Below are 17658 nucleotides of genomic sequence, written 5' to 3' on the forward strand. Positions count from 1 at the left end.
CAAACTGGGAGCCACGGTGGAGCGTTTGTGTGTTACATTTGGCTAGAAATTGTTATAAACCTCTATAAACCTTTTATAACCTTTTAGTTATACATTTGTAGAAAGCTACTGTAGTATTAAGAAAAGGCTGGGATCCTACACAATGTTCCAGTGAAAAAGAGGCATATTTGCAGGAAAATAGCAACAAAGCTAATCATTATTGAGACTGGATAATTGTGTCATACCCTAGTGGTGTGCTGTGTCTCTGGACAGATAATACAGTCCTGACCCATCAAGCATTAACAGCATTAACCTTTCAGCAATTTGAGCTACAGTAGCTCGTCTGTTTGACCACTTTTGATAGAAAATGATCACTGCAGACTGGACACCCCACAAGAGCTGCAGTTTTGGAGATGCAGCCATCACAATTTAGCCCTTGTCAAACTCGCTCAAATCCTTATGCTTGGCTATTATTCCTGCTTCTAAAACATTAACTTTAAGGACAAAATTTTCACTTTCTGACCAACATATCGAACCCACTAACAGGTGCCATGATGAAGAGATAATCAGTATTATTTACTCACGAGTCATGATGTTATATTGTCCTAATATTATGCCTGGTTGGTGTATAAAAAGGTAGATGTTTTCTAATGATAGATTTCTGTTTGAGTTAAAGTAAAAAAATGCTTTTTTAAAATTGAAGATAATGAACAGTTTCTGTTAAGGAGAACTCTGACCTTTGATGTTCTGAGTAATCGCAATGCAGAAATATATATAAAATAAGGGCTGTTGATGTGACCTTCAGAAAATGCCATATTTATTACGCTCCTGAAACTGAAATTATTTTACCATTGCTTACAGGAATGTAAAACAGAACTAAATGCAGAATCAGTGATTTATAATGTAAAGTATGTTAAGTATATTAAGTAAGTTTTGTAAAAGTAAAATGAACAAATGATCTCTCTCTCTCTCTCTCTCTCTCTCTCTCTCTCTCTCTCTCTCTCTCTCTCTCCCTCCCCCCCTCTCTTTTCTCACCTCTCTGCCGCTCCCTAACCATGTCTCTCATTCCTGCTTCTTGTCACAGGTAATTTGTCAGGCAGGTGGATTATTATGGGCTGGCCCCTGTGGACTCCTCCTCTCCATGTACATCAGTGTTAAATGGAAGAATTCACCTGGCTGCCTGCACTCATTGAGCCTGACACACACTTTGGGCATTTTGTCTGCTACTGGTTTTGGGTCCTTAAGCAGGTGTGGGCTGAAGACATTCATCCATCTGTTATATTATTATCTTGTTCTTTTTTAATTGCTGTTGTTTTGTTTTAATTGTCTTCCTTTTTTTTTAAATCAGAATGGTATGAATCCATAAAATAATAACCACGTTTTCAAACAAGGTTATTGCTTGTTGCCATGGTTTGAGAGTTGGTACCCAAAAAAATACTATTCTCGTGATTAAGGCAACTTGGTAATAATACCTGTTTTGCACAATGTTCTCTGGCTTTCATTTTGAATTAACAGATTGTCTTTTGTAGATATCTAGACTTCATTTCATAACACCGAGTACAAATTAGGGCCCCCTTGCAATACTAAGGGAACTATATGATTTGAAATAGCTTTTTCCTCTTTCTAGTTCTAGTATTATTCATTGCAGGAATACTGCGGATATCTGGGAAATCTGTACATCATTTAATGTTACAAACTTAATTTATATATTTTTATAATAACTCGATGTGTGTGATCCTTAAATGAAAGTAAAATAACATCCAACAATATATAACTTTTTAAAAAGGGTCAAGCCTGAGCCACAACACCATGTCTTTTCAGCCAGAAAGCTGCTCTGGTGGCATGATTTGGGATGATACACCCAGCACCTGAGAGCGATGACATGGACTCAAAACACCCACTGGAAATAAATGTGCCATATTATTGCAAAGCAGCAAAAAAAAAAAAAATTTAATAAATGTTTACCTTTTTTCCTCCCAGAGCACAAAACTTCCCATAAATGCTGAGTAATTTTATTTGTCAATTCTACAACTGCTTTTCAAACTGCCCACACTCACACTCAACATATTTCTTTCTGGACAGCAGTGAGAACACACATAGGTCAGGAAAATGCAGGTATCCAATATGTCTTTTGGGTTTTTGCCAGACATTAAATAATGAATAATTTCCTATTAATTTGAAACAAAAGGTTACATCTGGTTGTATTGATATGCAAAATGCTTTTCTGTTCATTGAAAAAGGTATTAGATATCTAATGAATATTAATGAGCATTGAACATTACTAGGGGCTTACAGTGAAAATTGGCTGTGAGATGGAGGGAAGAAAAAGACAGTGTACAAATAAATGTATTATTATTATTTATTATTATAAGCATCATATTTAGACTAAAAAGGCTTAAAATATGTTTTGCCCCCATCAGAAATAATACAAAAATGCTTGAAAATAATATTGAACCTTTAAGATAAAAGGCTATACATATCAAAATCATTTATTAGGCTCCCTGAAGCTATTAGATAAGATTCATGTCTCAACCATTTACTAAGCTTTGTTGCCAAAAAGCTTTAGCTTACAAAAAAACATGTATTCTTATTTAGCAGGTTTTTTGGAAAACATATTCCTTTTAGCGCACAATTCCTTTTAGTGAACAGACTGTACCATCTAACATCAGTGTCCCGTCAACAATTTCAGCACTCTGTGAGAGAGCAGGGAAAGGAGGTGATTTGAACCAGCAAGCAAAGCATACTAAGGAGAGTGGGGCTTTTAATTCAGCTCAATATTGCTCATGCAATATCAATAGGCACACAGAACAAGTATCTCCAAAGGCAGAGCAGGAACTACACTCATGAGCAAATACATGGGCCTAAACCAAAATGGCAAATAATAAAAAGCTGATATTATCTGATATAATATTAAAAAATGATTTTAACAACCAATTGAGCAAGCATTCATCAGTATGACCCTTGATACCTCCTGTGCCATTATTTGCTTCTTTATTTTTTAAAATATGATATATATTCTATCGCTTATATAGTTTTCTTGTCTGCAAAAATAAAATACTGTGTTTAGTCTCTAGCACTGTACACTGTTAGCTGTTAACTGGAAAACACCACATTTCAAACCTAAAGCCTTTATTCATTCTTCCATGCAAAAAAATAAAAATTGTGAGACCTTTAGCTAGCCATTTAATGTACGCAACTACTAAATCAATATTCACATTTGAATTGGCTTATATGCTGTTTTTTTTTTTTTTTTTTTTTTTTGTGATAATGTAGCAAATATTAAAATATGGAGCTCCTACACAGAATGAGTAAAGGTTAGCTGGTCTGGAGAAACCTCCCTCATGTTTCTCATTCACATATTGTTTTCGATGTTGGTTAAGGCCAAGTCATATATTACAGCTTCCCTGAGACTAGCCAGGCACAGATGGGTCAAAGACACAGATGGCCTGGCCATGCTAAATGTGCTGTAGTTGAATTCCTTCTCCTCAGGTCATGAAGTTTCCTCCATCTACAACTCACAGGAGATCTTGGTATCTCAACCTCCAAGTAACTTGTTGCCAAGTAACTGAGCTTGCAGATTGCCATGATGCCCAGCAAGGGAAATGCACATATACTTGGTACACATCTGGATCCGTCTGACAAGCAACATCAGAGCCAGAAACAAGCAGCCAAATAGTCCACACTCAGATGCCCAACACCTGGGAAGACCGGATCTTAATGCTTGGATGAACTACACATTTAGTATCATCCTTGCTCATTGACATTAGGCAGGATTTTTATTTGTACACACACACTGAAATTTTTTTTTTCATTTTATTTTTCACAAAACATTCATTATAACTGGTCTCATTAATGAGTAACAGATGGTAGGAAAAGTCACCTCAAAAGCAATTACAGGCACTTTTATCTATATACAAAGGATATGCAAATGCCATGTTCCTCAAGGATCCCAGGCCTGGCAACAAAATCTGTCTCTTCAGATGACGTTTGTTCAAAAGGTAAATTAGAAGATACCAGCCAACCAAAGCATTCCCTCTTATTAATAAATAGGCATGCTGTCATGATTTTTGGAATATTAGGTTTAGAAGAAAAGTTTTTGATTTGAGTTTAAACAATTATAGTGAATTCAGAGATACAATGAAATCTGATATGATTCAATATTATTTCTGAATCTCTCATTGAAAATTTTGTGCATTCACCAGAAGCCATTTCTTAAAATAAAAATAATTTTAAAAAAGCCAATGCCAAAGCCAAAATTAATTTTCTTAGCTTTATACTTTGTGTATTTTCATTAACTGCCATCTCATTTTAACTTATATACCGTATTTTTCAGACTGCTTTTTTCCTACGTTTTGAACCCCGCGGCTTAAACAACGAAGCGGCTAATTTCTGAATTTTTCCTGTTTTATTTTTACCGGTTTCACAAACTTTAAGCCAAAAAACTGAACCCCATAACATTAGACCAATGAAATTTCCGAACGGAAACGTAAAAAAGGACCTCACCTGTGTTCTGAGCTGCACGGCTTCAGGAGAAAGCTTTTACCGGGTGATTTTTAAACGCACGACGATGCCAAAAGATAAACTCCTAAAAGAAATAGTTGTGAAAGGAAGGAGGAAGACAGTGAACAATGACTTTCTTGGTGGGCTACTGTTTCGATACAAGCCGTTGTAACACGTTGAGTCAGGGTTAAGTGAAAGCTCGCTAACTCCAGTTGCAGCAGAAATCATATAAGCACAGACAGGTTTCCAAAACTCGTGCTTTTTTATTTTTCTTGGCAACAGTGTTACGGGTTAGTTAAAGAAACTTAGAAATGAGCATCAGAAAATAATAAGGACATAATCCTCGTCTTGAACACATGCAGTAATACTGAAAAAATGCAGTGGCAGCCTATTCCCAAAATATCGCTATGCTCCTAAAGGATACGCAACATATTTCACCCGTTACACCGTGTGTAACGTGTCTTTTGTTAAAGCCTGTGCAAAGTTCATTAGTGTAAGCCTGCGGCTTATAGACAGGTGCAGCTTAAAATAACAGGTGCTTTAAAATAATGTCCATTGTAAAAAGCGCTACATAAATAAAAGTTTAATTTAATTAATTTTAATATCAATGGGAAATCTATGAGAGAATTTATGTCGTTATAAAAATCTCTTTTACTGGCAGACACTCAATTTTTTTAATAAAAAAAAAGAAGTTGACTTAATTGGATTTTGCAACGTATATTTTGCCCAAAAAGTGTTTCAGGGTTAAGCACTGTGGTTAAAAAAAATTGGCAGACTGTGGCACTACTGTACTTGATACTGCTCCTCGTTCGAGCCGATATCACTCAAGAATTTTGCTGAAATGTATCTCTTCGCTGGCAAGCTCCACCCCATGCAACTGTTAAAATAGTGTATAAATCTGTAGTTAGATCTGAAGTCTGGATACCAATTTTCACATTTTCCAGATTAAATACTCACTATGTGCACATAGCACAACTAATATTACCTATAGTGACCCGAGCACAAGCAACACATGGCAGCAGCCTAGTTTGCATAAACATAATTAAAAAAGCAAAATCAATCATGTTTCCAAAATTGAGGAAAATAAAGCCAGGTTCCAATTTGCATTCAAATCTAGTCTCTCTCACACTCTCATTATTTGGAGAATGTCAGCGACAGTATTCACTAGTAGCGTTGTGGGATTTAAATGAAAGACAACATGACCTTGCTAGCTCTTAATCAACAAAGGGGTCTTAGAATGTAGTCTGTTTTGGAGCAAGAAAAAAATGCTAAATGTATTTAGAAGCTGCATTGTTCATTCAAAGCAGAGCCATGGTTACACATTATGCTAGCCTGCCTTTTAAATCCAGTCAAAAAAATCTACACTTCCAACAGGGAGCGGATGCTCAGCAGCTAGCATTGTTGAAGAATATGAGCACTAAGTAGCTGCACAGCAGTTAGTGATTATGTGGATTCTTTCAAACAGTGCATAATTAAGCAGCAATGAATTGTCAATCTGTCTAGTCATGTTAACTGACATTTGCCATATGAGAGTCATTGTGATTAAAAAAATCATGTTCGAGGATCAGAAAACTGTTACCATTGTCTGCTGGTGGCTTAAACACTGTATATAAACTCAAAGGCCACTTTATTACAAACTAACATTATTGCAAACATCATACTAAAACAAGGTAGGAATGTTCCTTTGCACTCAAGAACAGGCTCAATTCTTTGTGCCACGGATTGCATAAGGCGTTAGAAACATTCCTATGAGATACTGGTCCATGGTGACATAATTGCATCATATAATTGTTGCTGATTTGTGAGCTGCACATTCATGCTGTGAATCTCCTGTTCTACCACATCCCAAAGGTGCTCTACTGGATTCATATCAGACATGCCAGAAAACATTCCACACACCGTTACACCACCAGCAGCAGCATGAAATGTTGACATGAGGCAGGTAAGGTCACTGACCCTACCACCCATACCCCTGTACGCTGCAAAAGAAATCAAGATTCACTAGACCAAGTGACAGTTTTCCAATCAACTGGCAAGCCTCAGATTAATGTTTTAGGTTGACAAGAGTAGAACCTGTTGTGATCTCCCAGTGTTGTATCCCATCTACCCTTAGTGTTTGACATGAAGTGGATTTTGAAATGTTTTTCTGCTCAACACAGTTGTAAAAAGTGATCACTTGAGTAACTGTAGCTGTCCTGTCAGCTCAGACAAGTCTGGTCATTCTCCTCTGACCTCTCTCATCAACAAGCCATTTTCCCCCATAGTATTGCCACTTACTGATATTTTTCTGTGCACAATTCTGTGTAAACTCTAGAGACTGGTTTGTCTGGCACCAACAACTATGCTTCAGTGAAAATATTTTTTTTCCCTTCATTATAATGGTTGATCTGAGTGATTCTACACATTCTGCTTTTGCCACATGTTACCTTTACTGTGATAACATATCTTTTTAGCAAAGCCTACACATAACACACATCACACACATCACATCACAACCTTGTGCTCCAGAATATATGATTACATGCACATTATCAACTTGTGCTGTTAATATCATGAACAGCAGCTACGCTAATTCCTCTCCACTGCTTCTCTTTCTCTCCCCATCCCGAGGCATCCTGAGGTTTGGCCAGCTCCAGTCACGTCCCACCTCGTGAAGATTATGGACCTATGGATGATCATGGAGAAGTAGATGCCGAGTGTTTAAAGGCCCTGGCATGGAGAAGCTGATGCTGGATCTATGATGATCACAAATTGTTCTGTATTGTTGAAAGATTTATGACCAAACTCTTGATGTCACCCATATGAGGATGGGTTCCCCTTTGAGTCTGGTTCCTCTCAAGGTTTCTTCCTCATATCATCTAAGGGAGTTTTTCCTTGCCACTGTCACCACGGCTGCTCATCAGGGACAAACGCACACCATTCACCTTCACTGTTGTTTTCTGTAAAGCTGCTTTGAGATAATGTCTGTTGTGAAAAGCGCTATACAAATAAACTTGACTTGACTTGACTTGATACTGAAGTACGTAGAAGTAATGTAATTTTGTGCAATATTTCATTGCATTTCTGTATTCGAACACAAATTATGCAAAATAAATGACATATTGGAAAATATAAATGTCTAGATTCTACATTCAAACTGATCTCTTATTTTCTGATATAATCTTATAATAAACCAAAAAAAGATTACTGAACCCATTTTAAGCCATTTGTATTCATTTCATGCTTGAAATTGTCTTGTTCTAATGGCAGATCATGTAGCATTTATATATTATTTAAAAATAAACAAACAAGCAAAACCTGCCAATCAACTAAGGTTTCTAAAGGCCTGAAACAAGTAATAATGTCTGGAAATAGGTTTAGCAATCTCCTATGTGGTTTACTGTAACATTATAACAAGAAATACAAAATACATTTGACTATATTCAGGGCATTTTTTTTACCGTCTAAGATTACTGGGATTCAATTTGATAAGTCTTATAGCTGTGTATATTTTTTAAAAGGGAGGCTTATGCAATTGTACAGGCACAAGAGAAAAATATAGATAAGGTGTAAGCAGCTATTCTAGAGATATAATCAAAGAATGTATCAAGCATGCCAAGATGCAACTCCCGCTGTCCCATGTGTCATGAAAATACAGATAAAAATAACTGTATCGACTGGTGTTGAAGCTAAATAGGTTGTCAGGTCTTTCTCCACACTTGGGCCTGATGCAGCATACACACCAGCACACACTGATGACTCACAGGTTCTTGTTGTCCCTTGGCTTATCTTATGAAAGGCCACTTGTTTGATTACTTGAGTCCGCAAAGAGCACGAGGGCTTCATTGTAGTATGTGTCATCGTGAAGGCTCAACACAGTTTAAAGGGTCTCTGTTTTTGCAGCCTATTGCTCAGATGATTTTGCTGAATAAGGTTTTATAATCTTTTTTAATTGATTTTAAGGAAATAAATAACAACAAATCATTAATGATGCACTTGCAACAAATACCGGAATATTTACAGGATAAGAAATGTTATGAACATTATTGCTATTAGAAGGAAGGGCAGGATATCTAAGATATTTCACAAAATGACTTTGAAAGACCTAGAGGAAAGGAATCCACTGCTACTGTATGTACCAACATACATTGATACAACTCAGCTAGTGCTAGGATGTAATATCTGAGCATGTGTGATGTCAGAGACTGCTGTGGTGGCAATGCCAAGTACAACAGAAACTTGTCCAAGTGCAAATTTTGCTCCCAGATGATTTCAGGCTTCAGGGATACCTGTCCAGCTCAAAACCCTGCTAATTCAGCAACTTTTTGGCAGCCAAAATGCATCAGCCATCTGCTGGCATGCTCATAAGAAGACTGTCAGGTAGTTTAACAACTACAGAAGAGAAAACTTTTTTTTTTACAATCAACCCTAGGAATATTGGCACTTTTCCTGAAAAAAACATGCTGCCCTGTTCATAGAATGGACTTTACAGATCACCAATTCAATAAATAAAAGATGTTCATTTTCTTTCCTTTTTTTTAGATAACTGTTTTATTTTAGACTATTAACAATTTTGGACTATTGACGTTAAAGTAAAGCAAACCACTGATTTAAAAAAATATACTGCACATCTTATTTGTATCATTTTCATGAGCATAGTTTTTGTCCTGTTAAAAGGGTTTTCATATAGGCTTTTGCACATTCATGCATTACAGTCACTGAGTTAACTTGATTCCTACAAAATTACTAAAACATTTTCTGGTTGGGTGAAATTTGTTGCAGCCAGGGGACAACTTACAATTTTGCACCTTTAAAGCCTCAAAAGAAAGAATGGGTTTTTTAATCAGCAAATTTTTTGCTACAGAGGTTGCATTTAATAAGAGATTTTTATACAAAACCCAATAATGAACTAAACTGTGCAACCTTGAGTTTCTCACTATGATGAATTGCAAACTTGTGTGCAGCCTTATGTTTGGTCAAAGGCAATGAAAGCTCCTGGAAACTGAGACAATGTTTGCAATTTTAAAATAATGTTAAGGCAAAAATGTTTGTGAGAGAATATATTATAATTATACTAATTAGAATTTATGGGCATGTGGTTTTGGTGGAGGACTGGTACAGTAAGTACTAATGCGCATAATGTTCCTTTTAAATAGTGTTTAGGTGGCAGTAGTTCTGGAGTTGTAGCTCTATATCATGGGTTTAATGCCCTGCATCCAAACAATATAATCATATTTTTAAATGCCATTAGCTGTCTTACCTTGATAGCAAAAATCATGATGCAGCAGTAGTGGAGCATGAAAGAGAGAAAAGAGAGGAAGAAAGCAAAATAATTAGTATGAGATGTGTAAACATAAAAATAAGCCACAACAAAACGAAAGTCAAGATGTGAGGCATTTTAGAACTAGTCTGCCATGATAGATGAACTTTAAATGGCAAATAAAACTATTGGCTCATAAAAAAAAATAACATAAAGCACTATAGAGCAGAAAACCATCGAGTCATCAAATCCTTGCTGAAGTTTAGAACAGACAGAAGTTTTAATTTTATGTAGCCCATAGTAGTGTATATATTTAATTAAAGCTAATAATAAAGCAATTATTTATACATTTAAAATCAACCATTTTAAGATGTCAGTTTAATGCAAAACAACTGTAGTACAATGCAAACAAAAGAATATTAACGTTAAAGAAAAACCGTCCTTGTTTTTATATGCCTAAAAACCACCCTATAGTGTCTATTCAACAAAGTGTACTACTGTTGTAGTTCTAAAGAGAGCAAAGTAACACACTTGGTTGATTTTCCCATTTGAGGGTTGGAATAAACTCCAAGACTTTAGTTTATTACCATAAATGTCAATATCCAAGGGAAGACTGCATGAAATTAATTTGTTGAGGCAGGTTAATGCAGGTGATTCCCAAAATGCAGAATAAAAGGGCAAAAGGCTTGCATCATCCTTTACAGAAAACTATGCAGACCTTAGAAAAATAAATACACAAACAACGTCTGTAAGAATTGAATTGCTAACTGTGAAATTTCAATTTTATTAATACTAATTCGCTATGAAAGTCATTTAGCTATTTATCTTCAGTAACATTCCTTTTTTCAGGCTAGGGTAACAGTGGGTCCTGAGCAGAGGAAACCTTGCTGTACCACGGTGCTTCTTACAAACTGATGTTTAGAGTATTTAATCAAATAGAAAGGTCATAACTCATTTTCCCAAAAGTGTATTACATGATATATTTTATATGGAGCTTAAAATCATTGTTTACACCTAAGGGGTAAGTAATCACTCTTACTCCACATATACAAAAATGATGTGTACAAATGCAGGTACACATAATGTATTAAAATAAAGTAGTAAGGTATTGAAACTGGTGCCATCATTTTTTGTCAATTGCACAAGGTTTGTAAAGAACACAACCTTCATATGAAATACCTCCTCTCATTCATCCAATGATTTAAGCACCTTCCCTCCCGGAAGATTCTACGACATATTCATGGAGAACTTTTACACTTAAGAACAGTTTGCTCCAGCAAACAATCACATTTCTGAACACCCTGTCTTTGTTTAATTTTATTTGATTCTGTGTACCTTATGGTATTAGCATCTGCAGTTATTGTCCGTTTTTTTCCTGTTGTCTTTTACTCATTGTCAGTGTCTACTACACGTCGCAAGGTAGTGTCCTGAAGGAACTGTGTTTCTTTTTCATCCATTGGCATGTGGTGTGCTAAAAATATCAATAAATCTGACTGAGATAGAATAGGAGTGGGATGGAGTAAACAAGATGGAGAAAGAGAATGAGATGGAAAGAGATTTAAACATTATGCCCTGTTTTATGCTTTCTGTAGCATTTATCATTTGTCACCTTAAATACCTTGAAAACACACAAATAACTTTAATCATATCTGGACCTTAATCATGTCTGCTTGTGCTACATGTTTGTTTTTATCTAGAAGAAATAAACAGATCTCCTCTTCCTAGGTGGTGTACCCGAATCCATTCACTGAGTTATTCAAAATGTCACTCTGAATAATGTCTGCTACATTTGTCAAAGCAAGATGGACCTTTAAGCACAGCCCTTTTCTCTTCCACAGAAATTGACTTTGTATGTTGAAAATGATCAATATTGCATGGAAGTAATGTGTATGTATAGTTGAATCTGGATAAAGAATGCTAGATGTTACACAACTAACTCACACCCACCTACCAGAAAGGTGAAGGGAGCTACAATACAGTGTACGTGTGTGTGTGTGTGTGTGTGTGTGTGTGTGTGTGTGTGTGTGTGTGTGTGTGTGTGTGTGTGTATGTGCCTTATAGTACACTTATGTGCACAGGAATGATAGCATGCCTATGAACAATGATGTATCTGCAGCCGTATCGCCTCAGTATGCAGGAAAAACCAATTTATCCATTCTCCAAATATATAGCAATGGCAATATACTATACATGAGAAGAGATAATCTATTTACAAATGATATAAAAATATGATTGTGACCTTATTGAAGTGAAGGTAAATCCAGTGTGATTGAATGATTCTCCTCCTACCTCTTGGAGAATGCTGAGGCATCGGATCACATATGCCCACTTAGGAAAAGGTCACATATACAAAGTTCCAATAACAGCAATCCACTTAAAAGATCAAGCTTAATAAGTGCATCATAGCAGCATGTGCTATTAAGCTCACCATATAAGGCTTCGGGATTATGAATAAAGCTTAAAAACTAGTATTAAAAAAGCATACGGGTTTGTGTGTGCTCATGCTTAAAAGCAGGATGTACTCGAGCATGTGCAATTGCAGCACAATAAGAGAAACTGAAATGGAGCTTCATCTTCGTAAACACTCCAAGATAGCATTTGACACGGACATTGATTCATGGATTTCGCTTGGTATTGAAGCAAATGTTCAATTCAGTCGAACACATTAGTTCATAGTTTAATCAAATATGCTAAATATATGTTAGGAAAACATGTTGTTGATGGTAGATCCAATGAATACCAACCATGCTGTTTGAGATAAAGAGCTGAAGAAATTTCTCATTGAAAAGAAAGCTAATAGCAATTTTACTTGAAGAAACATCAAGATCCTAAAAGATGTACGCATAAATATGAATTAATTATCTTATAAATGTACACAAATTTTCAAGGTGAACACATTTCTGCAGCTATGCCATGCTTTTTAAATGTACTCCTGGGTTTGAGGGTGCAGCACCCAAATATTAATATTATCTTTTTTTTGTTTTTTTACTATATGGCCAAAACTTTGTGAAAACTTTACCCATTAATGTTTCAAACTGTTGGCACAAATTAGAAGCACACAGTAATTTTTGTATAGTGCAAAACTGCAATTTCTCTTCACTGAAAAAAAAAAAAAAGCTTTGTGCACAAAGCGAGGAACATAAAGACAGAAGAACACGAGTAGAATCCTGCACAGAGCCCTGACTACAACCCCAATGAACATCTTATGGATCAACCAGAATGCTGATTGCACCCCAGGTTTTCTCGCTTGATATCAGAGTCTTTACCTCACTAATGATTTAACGGCTGAATAAGCACAAAACCAAAATGACCACGCTCCAGAATAAAAAAAACGAAAAGCCTTTACAGAAGAGTGGAGATTATTATATCAGCAAAGAGGAACTAAATTTGGAATAAGACACATTTATGAAAAATGCATGCGAGTCAGACAGTCAGACTGATACGCCCACAACCTTTTGGCAATATAGTGTAAGTGTGTAGAAGCAGTACTGTTTTTCCTAGAGAACCTTGCCGAGAGAATCTTTATAGTTTACTGCACATTGTCTTCTGCATATAACTATATATGTGACAAATAAAACACCTTAAATATTTAACTGTAAATCAGGAACTGCACAGGAAGCATCCATTGCATTCATTGACAGTGTAGACCGACCACAAGTCTCGACATTAGGGCCTTTTTTTATATTATTATCAGTAAGATATTTCTTAAATTAAAACACTTTCATTCGTGTAAAATATTGTTTACTGAGCTGTAAATAGCCAGGCAAAGTGCTTATCGTCAGCTAGGCATACAAAATATATTATGCATAAGGCAGAAACTAAAATATAATTACATACAGTAACAGCGATCAGAGCTTTGTGTGAAGATCAGAAACCTTTGACAAACATATAGCCAACACTTATTTGCCATAAATGCAATGGGTGGAATTACATTAATATAATATGTCAAATATGCAACATAGATAAATAATAAAAAGGAAGATGCATTGGGAAAGATTATGCTTTGCCAGAAGAAGTGTTGAAGTCTTGAAATGTTAGTTGTTGTTGTTTTTTATTTGCTGTCCATTTCAGTAAAGTGTTGGCAATAAAAAAGGCTTGGCCAGTCGGCGTCAAACAGATGTTCTTTGCGCAGTGTTTTCTGTCAAGCTGTTAATTGTCCTTAAAGGGTGTGCCATGAGATGATGACTGCCAGAATGACAGGACATCCGCCAAAGCCACAGCCTTATTCTTTGTGCACTCATTTTTTAAGCTGTCATTGAACATTTGGAAGCAGTGTAGATTTCAAGCTCCTTTCTCTCCCTCTCTTTCTTTCTTCAAATTTCTCTCTCTCTTTCTTTCCCTCACTTTGCGAAGAATGTAAAGGCAATCCTATCCAATGAAGCATAATGTTAAATGCTAAATTGTAAGGTCAAGTATCGATCACTGTCAGACAGCGCCAAAGGTGCACTTTCAAGTTGAAACAGGAAGAAATCAATAATGTTGCCATAGAGATGCAGGAAATCTAAAAGACCTCTGTTTTCCAAGAGATAAATCTCTGTGGCATATACGCTATCTCTTGCATGGTTTAAACAGTGTGTAAAATTGGGAGCTGTTACTAAAAGTGACTTGACGAAAGTGCATCTAGTGCTGTGAGTGATACTGTCTTGGTGGAAGCCTTAACTGTTTAGAATATTAAGACATTTCTGCTGACAGCTAGATAAATATGAGGAAATGCTGCACAAGGGTTATCTGACCCACTGTCAATAATCTCACAGCATGGGTGCCAGTCATGCTCCTGCATTTTAATCTTTCTAAGTGCAGGTTAATTAAAAGCAAATTTTTGGTGCGCAGTGGCCAAATTGGTGCGACAGTGTAACCTGGATGCTGTGCAAATTCAGCTATGGATATGCCTTGCTGCTACTCATGGTTGTTTAACATTAGATGAAAGGAGAAAGGATACTCATACCAGTCTCCGGTTTACCCTTCTGTTACAGTTTTCCACTTTATTGTTTAATAATTGTTGTACTTTTTTTTACTTAATGAGAATGACAATAAGTCTGAAGCACTGCCATGAAAAAGTGCACCTCTTCATTAACAGTGTAAGGTCATTGAAACCTAAGAGGTCATATAACCTACAGCTCTGAAAACGTTCCTGCTACGCTCAACGAAACGCTTGCACTGGCCACAATGCTAGATAGCTCATTAGCACCAGCCCAAACAGCCATTAGCTAACAAGGACAATACTGACTCAGACTAATGCCTTCAGCATCCAGGCTTTGGCCATTATTCTCTCTCCTGTCAACTCTTATGGGATCATTATTGTGAGAACAAAAGAACAACAGAAGTGGCTTACCCTCAAAAAAAGTTGCCGAATTAACCAGGTAATAAAGCAAGTTGATTGTTGTTAACTTGCTTGTCTTCTGACAGGTATATTCTGGGCAAAAGTGTTGGAAGCATGTTTTGCTAGTGATTTGCAGCCTTGATGAGTAATTAAATGCCTAGCACTTTAATGAATTATATTCAGTACATGGCGGCTTCTGGTATGTTTTATGACACTTGGCAGTTTTCTGCTCTTATAGGTAAGGTTTACTCTCTGATCATTTAAAATGAAATGGAAAGTTTATGGTTAGACAGGTGATTAAGTCACTAATTCAGTTTATGTTCCTCATGTGGAGTTCTTTCAAATGCCACAGGCTAATACTAGGCTCATATATATATATATATATATATATATATATATATATATATATATATATATATATATATATATATATATATATATATATATATACATACATACAGTAACTATAGAAACATATAGAAACTATAGAAACATCTCAAAAGAAATTAATATTAAAATAATAATTTCCAGTGTAGAATAACATAGGAAGAGATGTTTCCGGTACAATATGTTTTATGTATTTATATTTTATGAATTATGTATTCATTACTAATTTTGTATTATTCAATTTATCCATCTAGTATTTGAATTGTGTAGCAGTGAATGTTTTGTGATTTCATTATTACATTTTCATTCATTACTTTCTCTTATTACTTTCTCACTTTTCTCATTATTTGCTTTCAGCACATTTCAGAATTTCCAACCATGAAGAGTTTGTGCTCTCGGCTTCTTATGATGTCCTGGTTTTTGAATGAAGCCCTTATAAACCATTCAGGGGTCAAAAGCACTATTTATTTTTCAAGCAATTTTCTCTTCAAGCCATTTCGTTTACCAAGCAAATAAAGCACTAGTTTTATCCTTAACATTGATGTTATTTAGCTTTCAAAATGAGCCATGTGCAGAATTTTTTTTTTTTCATGGGTCCAAATTACGCTAATTCATGTTTGGCACGTAAGCAGCACTTTATTCACCCTGTTTCACAAAGTGGTAGCCCTAGCCCAAGGAGGTCTTTGAGTAAACATCATTAAAATGCGGTACGAGTATCTACAGTATACACAGGGTGTTAATAGCACAGTTAGTAAATTTTGCTTGCAATGATGGGGTTCATGTTCCTTTTCAAGGAAAAGAAATTATACGCAATGATTATGTGCATCTTTAGTGCTAGATTCTTTGCAATTGTATCTGCTTGAAATTATAGCAGCAGCATGTTAATCGCTGGATCGCTTTTAACCATGCTAACCTCAACTTGTTTTGCTGTATCTAATGTCCATGCAAGTCAAATTACACTGTTACACTACCATCCTGGAAACTAAGATACCTGGAGGGCATAAAAGTGTGCACTCTAAATGAATAGCTGCTTACTTCCTTCTTTACATTTAGCAGCTGTTCGTACTTACAGAGTGCATTTTAGTTGGTCTGTACATTTGCATAATGCCTGCTTGGTCATAAGTCAGTAATAAATTTGTGGGCTACATGCAGTTGGCTGTAGATGGAATCTGGGCTGCATAAATATATAATACACATATGTCCTTGGCCTAAAGGAAACATTGCCTTGAAACTATAAATTCTAACTGGTATGGTGAAATAATTTTAATGACATTTTAGATGTGGACTCATTATTAAAAGGGCCCTAATGCGCTCAGCAGTCGTTTGCACAGGCACTCAGAAATGCAGGTAGCTTACATTAGGACACAGACAGAAGCAGTTGCCCCTTGCATACCTAAGCAACATCCATCTGGTGTTTCTGTCTACACGCTCCTCAGCAATGTTTGAATTGCATGCAAATGAATAGCTAATATTATAAAATCAAAGCACAAAAATAAAAAGGTTCTTTAAAGAAATTAAAAGTCAGCAACTGTGCAAATCAAAATGTGCATGCATACAAGCAAAAAAACTCTTTTTTTTTTTGTAAATAAAGAAATTACTACAAATTCTAATAGATTTTTTGGAAGTTTTAAAACTTTTCGGGACAAACAATGACAAATTGTAATGACATTGTAAATCAATTTACATTTCAGAACTAATATAATAATAATAACATATAATAAAGGGGTTGCTGCGTCTTTTTAAAAATTTTTTGTTTTGGCATAACATACTTTTGTTTATATAAAACAAAAGGACAAATATTTTTTCTATAGTGAGCTATTATATAAATAATATTACCATAAATATTATATTATATAAATATAAATGTTACAGCAATTACATAGCAATAACATTATCCTGTACATCATTGTGATTTGGGCTCCTACAATACTTTTAAAAATAATTTTAAGGTTGTCTGAGAGTCATGTTGTTTTGCATACCATTTTCTGAACGACCCCAGAGTAACTACTGGCCCATGCCTGGCCACCACTATGAAAAATTCCTGGCTCTGCCACTGACTGCCTGGGGTCTGCTAATGACAAACAATTGCCACACATTGTTCATACTTCTAAATTAAGTTTCTTTAAAATTTACATACACTGAATTTATAGTAGGTTATATTTGTTGGTGCCAATTCTGGGCACTGTGGACACTAAGCTGTGGCTGCAGTAAAAGGAGACTTCTATTGTGTTCA

General features: G+C 35.7%; 1 protein-coding gene and 1 long non-coding RNA gene across 5 annotated transcripts in view; both read right to left on the reverse strand.

The window, feature by feature from the left end:
• Positions 1-17658, reverse strand: part of grid2 (glutamate receptor, ionotropic, delta 2) — a 469599-nt gene that overhangs the window by 287004 nt on the left and 164937 nt on the right. The gene's annotated exons all lie outside the window — the stretch shown is intronic.
• LOC310732917 lies at positions 1275-12828 on the reverse strand. The gene is made up of 3 exons (XR_014535584.1): positions 7483-12828; positions 4986-6910; positions 1275-4379 (listed from the first exon to the last, which is right to left on the reverse strand). It is a non-coding gene; the product is annotated as an uncharacterized lncRNA (long non-coding RNA).

The sequence above is a fragment of the Silurus aristotelis genome, assembly GCF_946808225.1.
Source record: "Silurus aristotelis genome assembly, chromosome: 11".
NCBI classification, from domain to species: domain Eukaryota; kingdom Metazoa; phylum Chordata; class Actinopteri; order Siluriformes; family Siluridae; genus Silurus; species Silurus aristotelis.